The 7,762-nt window shown below is 38.2% G+C and overlaps 1 long non-coding RNA gene across 1 annotated transcript; it reads left to right on the plus strand.

The window, feature by feature from the left end:
* The first annotated feature begins 488 nt into the window (after positions 1-488).
* Positions 489-7,201, plus strand: LOC149070637 (uncharacterized). The gene is made up of 3 exons (XR_016195028.1): positions 489-887; positions 2,394-2,694; positions 6,996-7,201. It is a non-coding gene; the product is annotated as an uncharacterized LOC149070637 (long non-coding RNA).
* The last annotated feature ends 561 nt before the right edge of the window (positions 7,202-7,762 follow it).

Raw genomic sequence — 7,762 nt, forward strand, 5'->3', positions numbered from 1 at the left:
CTAAGCAATCAAACTAAAATTTATGATTTTTGCGGTGACAATATGCAGAAAAACTGTTGCAGCAATTCGCTCACTCACGAAAACACACGTTTGTGTGTTTAGTGCAAATGCAATGCTACGTTTGGAACGCAAAAAACAAAATTAAAAAAATTGCCTTTTCATTGCATACAAAAATGGCGCGCGTCGAGTAATTGAGGTTTTGCGTCAAATGAATGAATTACTTTAAAATGTATGGGAACCAATTACGACCGAAGCCAAACGTCGTACGAACGCGAAAGTCGTATAACTGAGCGACGTATAAACGAAGTTCCACTGTAGTAGAAAAACAGAAAAAATAACGAAATAAAATGAGTGGACTTTTGTTAGTTTTCGGTCTGGCTGCAATATCTAGGGCAGATCGTCCGACATCCGGTTCCGGACCAATCTTTAGCCTCCGAGAACAAGAATAAAATGCGTTTTTCTATCTTTTTTTTTTCTTGCTATGTATCACTTTCACTTACGTGTAATAAGAGGTTCGTGTTGCCTGCCCACCCCGCGATACTTTCACTGGCTTTTCGCCGTGCTTTCACTGGCCGAAGGCAATGATGATGGCCAGCTGCGGGCGTGATCTATGTCCGACCAACTGGTTGACGAGAGAAGAAAAAACAAAGAAAAAATGTCGGATGGGAAAATCATTTCGGAAACACCCATTTTCTTTCTTTCTACGGAGTTCGTTGCCTGGTTGATGTGATGTGATCTAATTCGCCGGAAGTGGGTGATACGTTTACCTATATAAAAGAAACCAGCGGTGCTGCTGGTCATCCAGTAAGTGTCCATTTGACTGCAAAAGTCTTATCCCTTCTCTTGTCCGAGCAGCTACCAAGGATATTATCAGAATGAAAGCTCAGGTGAGTAGACTACTTTCGACCTGTTTCTGAGAAAACCTCGTTACTCACGTTATCGAGAAATTATGACGGCTTAAGCGAAACGCCGCGTCAGTTTCAGTGCAAAAATCGTACGATTTTAAGGTAAAATAAAATTTATTGAAATATGAATTAAAATTACAATATTAACATAATTTACAGATTAGAAAACAGAAAAACGAAAATCTTTTACCTTTCCTTGAGCTTCTAGTATATACAGTCGAATTCTGTTTTAACGAATACCGTTATAGCAAAAATATCGTTTTAACGAATACCGTTATAGCAAAAATATCGTTTTAACGAATACCGTTATAGCAAAAATATCGTTTTAACGAATACCGTTATAGCAAAAATATCGTTTTAACGAATACCGTTATAGCAAAAATATCGTTTTAACGAATACCGTTATAGCAAAAATATCGTTTTAACGAACACTTTTCTATCCCCTAAATAAGTTTACATAGGAACAATGCTAGGTAACCTGGAATTCCTTTATAACGAAATTTCGTTTTAACGAACTGATTCCTCCGGTCTCTTGGCGTTCGTTACAACGGGATTTGACTGTATTTTACTTATTATGGTGAAATACAGTGCAATACTTAATAGTAATTCACGTGATACAAATGCAGTAGAACTTCGTTTATTCGAATTTTGGATAATTCGAACTTTAACAAATTCCCCGTGAGTTTTCTGTCTAATTTAATGCCGAAATTTCTTGTTTAATTGGATTTTTTCCCCTCAAATGTTTTGGCTATTTCGAAGTTGGAAGAAAAAAAAATCATGTTTTTTGTATGAGGAAATCCAGTTTGGAAAATCCATTCTGCAAGTCAACATTTGCCTTTCTTGATCAAACAGCAAATTTTTAAAGACTAATTTGAGAATTTTTTTGATAATTTATAATGCTAATTTTAACAGTGTTCTGCTGGAGTGCATAGAGTATGTGTACCACTTAATACCAATTATGCTTTTCAACCTATAGACCAAGGTGTAACATTCAAAATCTGAATCTCTTTGTCGTCATGAAAATAGGTAGTAAAAAGTACAAGTTGTAATGCGTTAACGAAATAATATTTCCTCGATAGCGTAAGAATAATAAACACAAAATTTGGGAAACAGTTTCGTAACTGATAATAAAATTTTAATAATTGATAATTATTATCCTATGTGAATGTTATGATTAAGTTGCAATTTGCAGTCATTTTACAGATCCGGGATAGATTAATTGGATATTTCGTACTTTTACCTGTGACTTTGGACTTCGAATTAACCAAGTTCGACTGTATAAGGGCGATAGGTTGAAGACCCCCCGATTTATGGGTTCTGCTAAGAAACCATATTCACGGGGCCTTCCCGTGGTCGTAAGGGGTAAACAATCAAATTTTTCCTGATGTCGATTCCGTTGAACCCTTGCACTATATAAGGAATGTTTAGGAATTTTATTTATCCCCACTTCAATCATTGATCGTTTTATATCATGTATTTTCACTGCAGGTTGTGGCACTTTCGCTGATGCTGTTAGCGGCAACAGTAATGGCCGTAGATCCGTGGGCCTCGAGTGGATGGGAGGAACCACAAAAGTGGGAAGCACCACCAAAGATCATCAAGATCGTCAAACCCGTCCAAATCATCAAGGTCGTTAAGCAACTTCCACCCCCGGTTCCAGTGATCAAATACATCAAGCTCCACCACTACACGACCGTCGGGCATCCGATCATCCCGATCTCACATCATGGTGGTGGACACCACTTTTGGTAAAGCAAAGAGAGAGAGAGAGAGAGAGAGCGCGCAAGGGGTAAGGTGATTATTGTCAACACTTTCGTTCTATAGACGTTCACTCAAGATCAATTGCTTAGGTACAGGGTTCCCATAAATTCGTAAATAGCTTAAAAATTCATAAATAGTGAAGGAGAATCGGCGTCTTTGAATGTGATTTGCGGAAAAGTTGTTCTTACGAAGGGAGAGTTTTTGGTATAGAAAAAAATGCAGTTCAAATTTTTTTCGATAGAGGGCGTGGAATTCCAATCTAACAAGGGGCCATTCAAGTATTACGTAGACAGATTTTCAGCCATTTTTGACCCCCTTCCCCCCCCCTCCTCCATTGTCAGCAAAATTTCGTCAGCGGCTTAGAATATTTCATATATTCAAAAAGGTGTGGCTGATGACGTAAGCAACCTTCAAACCCCCTGCCCCCTTGTCATCAAAAGTCAGCAAATCTGAAACCCCCCCTCCCCCCCCCCCGATACTGATCTAATACTTGAATGACCCTTAGGGGGGTGATAGGATCCAAACCTTTCTTCAATTTCTTCTGTGTTCTAAACGTTCGTAAAGCTTCAGCCAGTGATTCGTGGCTGAGGTGAAGCTGGATGCACACCGATTAAGCCTGACGAGAAGGCTGAGATAAATAACTTCCCAATTGGATGAATGAGAATTCAAAGGAAAATGAAAAATTTAACGTATTTTTATTTTACACTATAAACGCTTTGCAGTCGGGCTCATGAGCCATTGTCACAAAAAAAAGAAAAAAAAGTGTACCATGGGATATTGTAAGCTCATATCCCTCTCACATACATTCAGATGGAGCAGGTAAGTTCCAGGAATGTCCAGACTGTTCGGTTCGCTATTATGAATCTTGCCGTATATGCAAGATTCAAACTATTCAAGTCTAAGGCTTTTTTTAAATGCATTTTCTCAGAAAATTTTTGAGGGTTATATATTAAGCAAATGAGGCACCCCAAATAACACCACATGATAACAAAACATTGTTGTCAATTTAAAAAATATATGGGATGTTGCACTTCAAGGAACACACTGTATTCATGATTTAAATAGATTTGAATAGTATAAAAATGTCATTTATTGTTTGCTAACTTACTTTTGTATCATCGTTGAAGAATGCACAGCAACGTCTCCCTCACAAAACGCCATTAAACAAGTAAAAATTGAATGTTTAGCAAAGGTGAGAAACAAATTAATCCGGCTCGCAGTTACTCATTGTTATTCATTTTGATTGGCACGAAAAGTATTTCACAAAAAAACGGCTGTTTTATGCTAGTGCGTACCTGGAAAAAATTGTTCGTTAGCCGAGGTACCACTATATGCAAAGTGTCCCACAATGGACTAACGATTTTCAAAATGGGATGGCAAGAAAACGGTCACGGATATTAAAGTCATTCTTGCAGAGTATAAATACGTGAAATCAGGAACTTCAGATGTCATTCATGTCGCAAGGGTTGAATAGTTATTAAATAAAAAAAAATTTATATGAATACCGTGCCCAAAAAACCCAGTTACACAAAGTTGTTGCCCTACCTCTCCTGATGCTCGAGTGGCACAGTGGTGTTCGTCTTCCACTATGAAGGTTACCATCTAGGTTCGAATCCGGGCATAGAACGTCAGCTTCAAGTTCTGAGCCTGGGGTGACAACCGATGGATGGACTCTTCATTTCCCACCAGCTCTACTAGTTGGAAATTGCCGTACGGCGATATACGACCGGAGTTGGTGTACTGTAAAGTACTGTCTCTCCTGATGCCAACAATAAAATTCAAACGTCGGCAAAAATCCACGTTTTTAAGAGCAACATTCGCTGAGATATTTGAATTCAAAAGTCTGAGAAAAAAGTCGGCAAAAAAAGAGTTGCCCGTTAGTGTTTGTTCTTCTTTCCCAACTTTCCTCTAATTTTTGAATTCAAATATCTCAGCGAACATTGCACTTAAAAACGTATAAATTTTTTGTTGGAATCAGAAGAAACTTCGAATATTGAACATTGAAGGACCAGACAGTAATATCTCAGGAGAGAAAGTGCAACAACTTTCTATTTGGGATATTTGGCGTCCATATAAAAAGTTAATTTTTTTTAATTTTAACAACTATACAACCCCTTGCAACATGAATGACGTATCGGAAATTCCGGACTTTCCGCACAATTACTTTCCGCAAGAACGAATCCAATATCTGTCACCGTTTTCTGGCTATCCCATTTTCAAAACCATCAGTCGATTGTGGGACACTCTGTACTTCATTTCTATTGTCGTGAGCGGGAGGCTTCCACAAATTGCGGCCTTACCTGTTTACCACAATTTGTGGCTATTTCTGTCCATACAGTGTACGTTAGTTGGTTGACGAAATCCACGTTCGCTAGAATCAGTGTGCGTGTGTGTGTGTGTGTGTGTGTGAGAGAGAGAGAGAGAGAGAGAAGGAACTCTCCAAACGTCACGACGGATAGAGATTATTATTTCTACTGAGAGGTATTTTTCCGGACTCCTGATTAAAGTAAAGATCCTTAAGAACGCGCGTCTCCCGTGTTTCCTAACCAAAAAAATAAGCCCTAGTTGTATTTTTCCAAGATATACTCGTAATATAAACCCTACTCCAAAATATAAGCCCGAGTTAAAATAGACGGAATTTGCCGCCTGGCAGTCGAGTGGTTAGGGAACTAGCTGTGCAGGTCTGGGTTCGAATCCCGGTCCGGGCATGGACGTTTACTAACACTAACAAATTCCCTGGACGGATCATGCTGATCCCTTGGGAATACGTAAGGATCACGTTATTATTTTCTACATTTAATCCCACCCACGACTAAAGCATTAAATTAGAAATAATATGTATGTAAGAAATGTATTTTAATATTTGGCTACAATCCGTTAAAAATCCATTCATTTCCTTTTTTTTGTCTTATTGAGGGCAGTCGCATTGATATTATGTCAACTGTGGGGTTGACACTTACAATGAGAATAAATGGCAAGATAATGTTTTATTAATTACTTTAGAGATAAACGCATAAAGGGAGTAAGAATTCTCGGAAGAATGACCCCATATTGTAGGCCTCATGAACAAGTTATTGAAGGCATGGCCATTTCAACGCATGGGAGCAATCCAGGCATGACCCAAGTGCACAAGGGGAATCCATATTATAAAATTTTGCCCTATTGTAGGCATGTGAATTGGCTACTTTTTTTCCTTCGAGCAAAAATTCCGCATTTATTCAGTCATCGTGAGGCGTTGGAATGGAAGTGCCTAATGTATCACACGAATCACGATTTTTTTAGTGCACAATATACTGTGCATTTCATAAATCCCTTGAGTAAGGATTGGGAAAAAGAAATTTGAATCTGGTCAAATGAAAGAAACTGATCAAGAACTGAGGGAAAGGGCTTTTTTTGACATACATTTGCCTTCACTATAGGACAGGGATCACAGAAAATACTATGGACTGATTGCTACCTTAAGTACGGAAATGTTTGTCAACGGGGGTTGAGGAGAACGGCTTCTAGCCTGTTACATTAGCCATCTTCAACCTGTTGTTCGCGAGCACCAATGTGTTCTCTGCAAGAGTGCTCAATGGTCGTATCCAATTTCATGCTTTGCGAGCACTTGATCAACGATTCAATTACACACCCTTTAAAAATTGCATTCAAGAATTACAATTATTGCTGATTTTAGGCATGCGTATGTTAACTCTTGAAGCCTGATAAGGTCAACTTCACGGGGGGAAAATAACTATAGTTTAGCATCAGAATGCGCAAAAAAATTGATAACATTATCCAGTCCCGATAACTATAAAAAGTCTCGCCGCAGAGAGCAACAGGGCTACAACGACATAATTGTTCTTTCATTACACTTCACTCACTATGAGTTGAGAAAAAACCCATAGTTTAAAAAATTGATTGCAGATGGCAGCACTACACATAAAAAAGCATTACACACAGACAAACTACACGGAAGGTTCACTATACATACACACACATTCCAACATGTACCAATTCGTTAGAAGTTCCGCAGAGGAATATGGACGACGTGCATGTCTGGCTTAGTAGTAGTCCCGATAACTATAAATGAATTTTTTTCCCCCATGCTATAATATTGGTCCGTACCATTCTTTGCAAAAGTGATAACAACACTAGAATGATAATACTATCCGTGATTATAATAAGCGGAGTGCATGAAAATACTTTCCAAAAACCTATGGCTCGGAGTGTCTTTTGCATTGAAGTGTGTATTTTTTGTGACAATCAAGAATCAGAAGGTGCAACAGTGAAAAAAAATATTGAGGAAAATACAATAAAAATCTTTTTGTTTTTTGCATATATTTTCAGGTACGTTGCCATATACGTTGCCAATAACTCAAGGATCGATCCAGGTACCAGGATTCACGTAATGGTGTGCACAACCTGAAATGTACAATAAACTATTTATGTATTATAAAGATCAATATTTTCATATCCATGGTATATATGTACATATTGTAATTAGGAACGAGCGAAATGACGTCATTTTGTAGTATTAAAATTGTTTTCATGTTAAAAAAACACCGTGTCGGCTTCTTTTTTTGTTACTTAACCTCGTTAGAAATTCTCCACAACAGCGGTTCTCAACCGGTGCTCCGCTGCAGCTCGAGGAAAATAAAGCGAATCGGTAAATTTTATAATTAAAGAAGCGAGGTTTACGGGTCTCCAATCACAGACATTATACAGGGTGTCCTGTAAGTGCCAAAGTGGGCTTTATCTCATCAACCGTCCGACGCAGAGGTATCGCAAAATAAAAAAAATCTACATTTTTACAAGGTCCTCTTGTGTTCTAACTTCCAATCAGAAAGTTGTTGCCCTGTATCTCCTGAGTCCCACAGAAAAACTTCCATGTTGCTAAGTGCAATATTTGCAGATATATTTGCATTCAAAAATTGAAGAAAAGTTATGAAAAAATAGCAAAAAAACTGATGCAACGCTTCTTTCCCTCATTTATGCTGTCCTTTCCGAATCGTTCCCCAGTATTTGAATTCTCGGCGAATATTACAGTTAAAATCATAGAATCTCTTTTGTCGATTCGGAAAAAACAGGGCAACAACTTCGGAAGTTGGAAGACC

Source organism: Pholcus phalangioides, unplaced genomic scaffold (assembly GCF_987345545.1).
Source record: "Pholcus phalangioides strain wild (caught in Gottingen) unplaced genomic scaffold, Ppha-v1.0 ptg000021l_1, whole genome shotgun sequence".
Classification (NCBI taxonomy): domain Eukaryota; kingdom Metazoa; phylum Arthropoda; class Arachnida; order Araneae; family Pholcidae; genus Pholcus; species Pholcus phalangioides.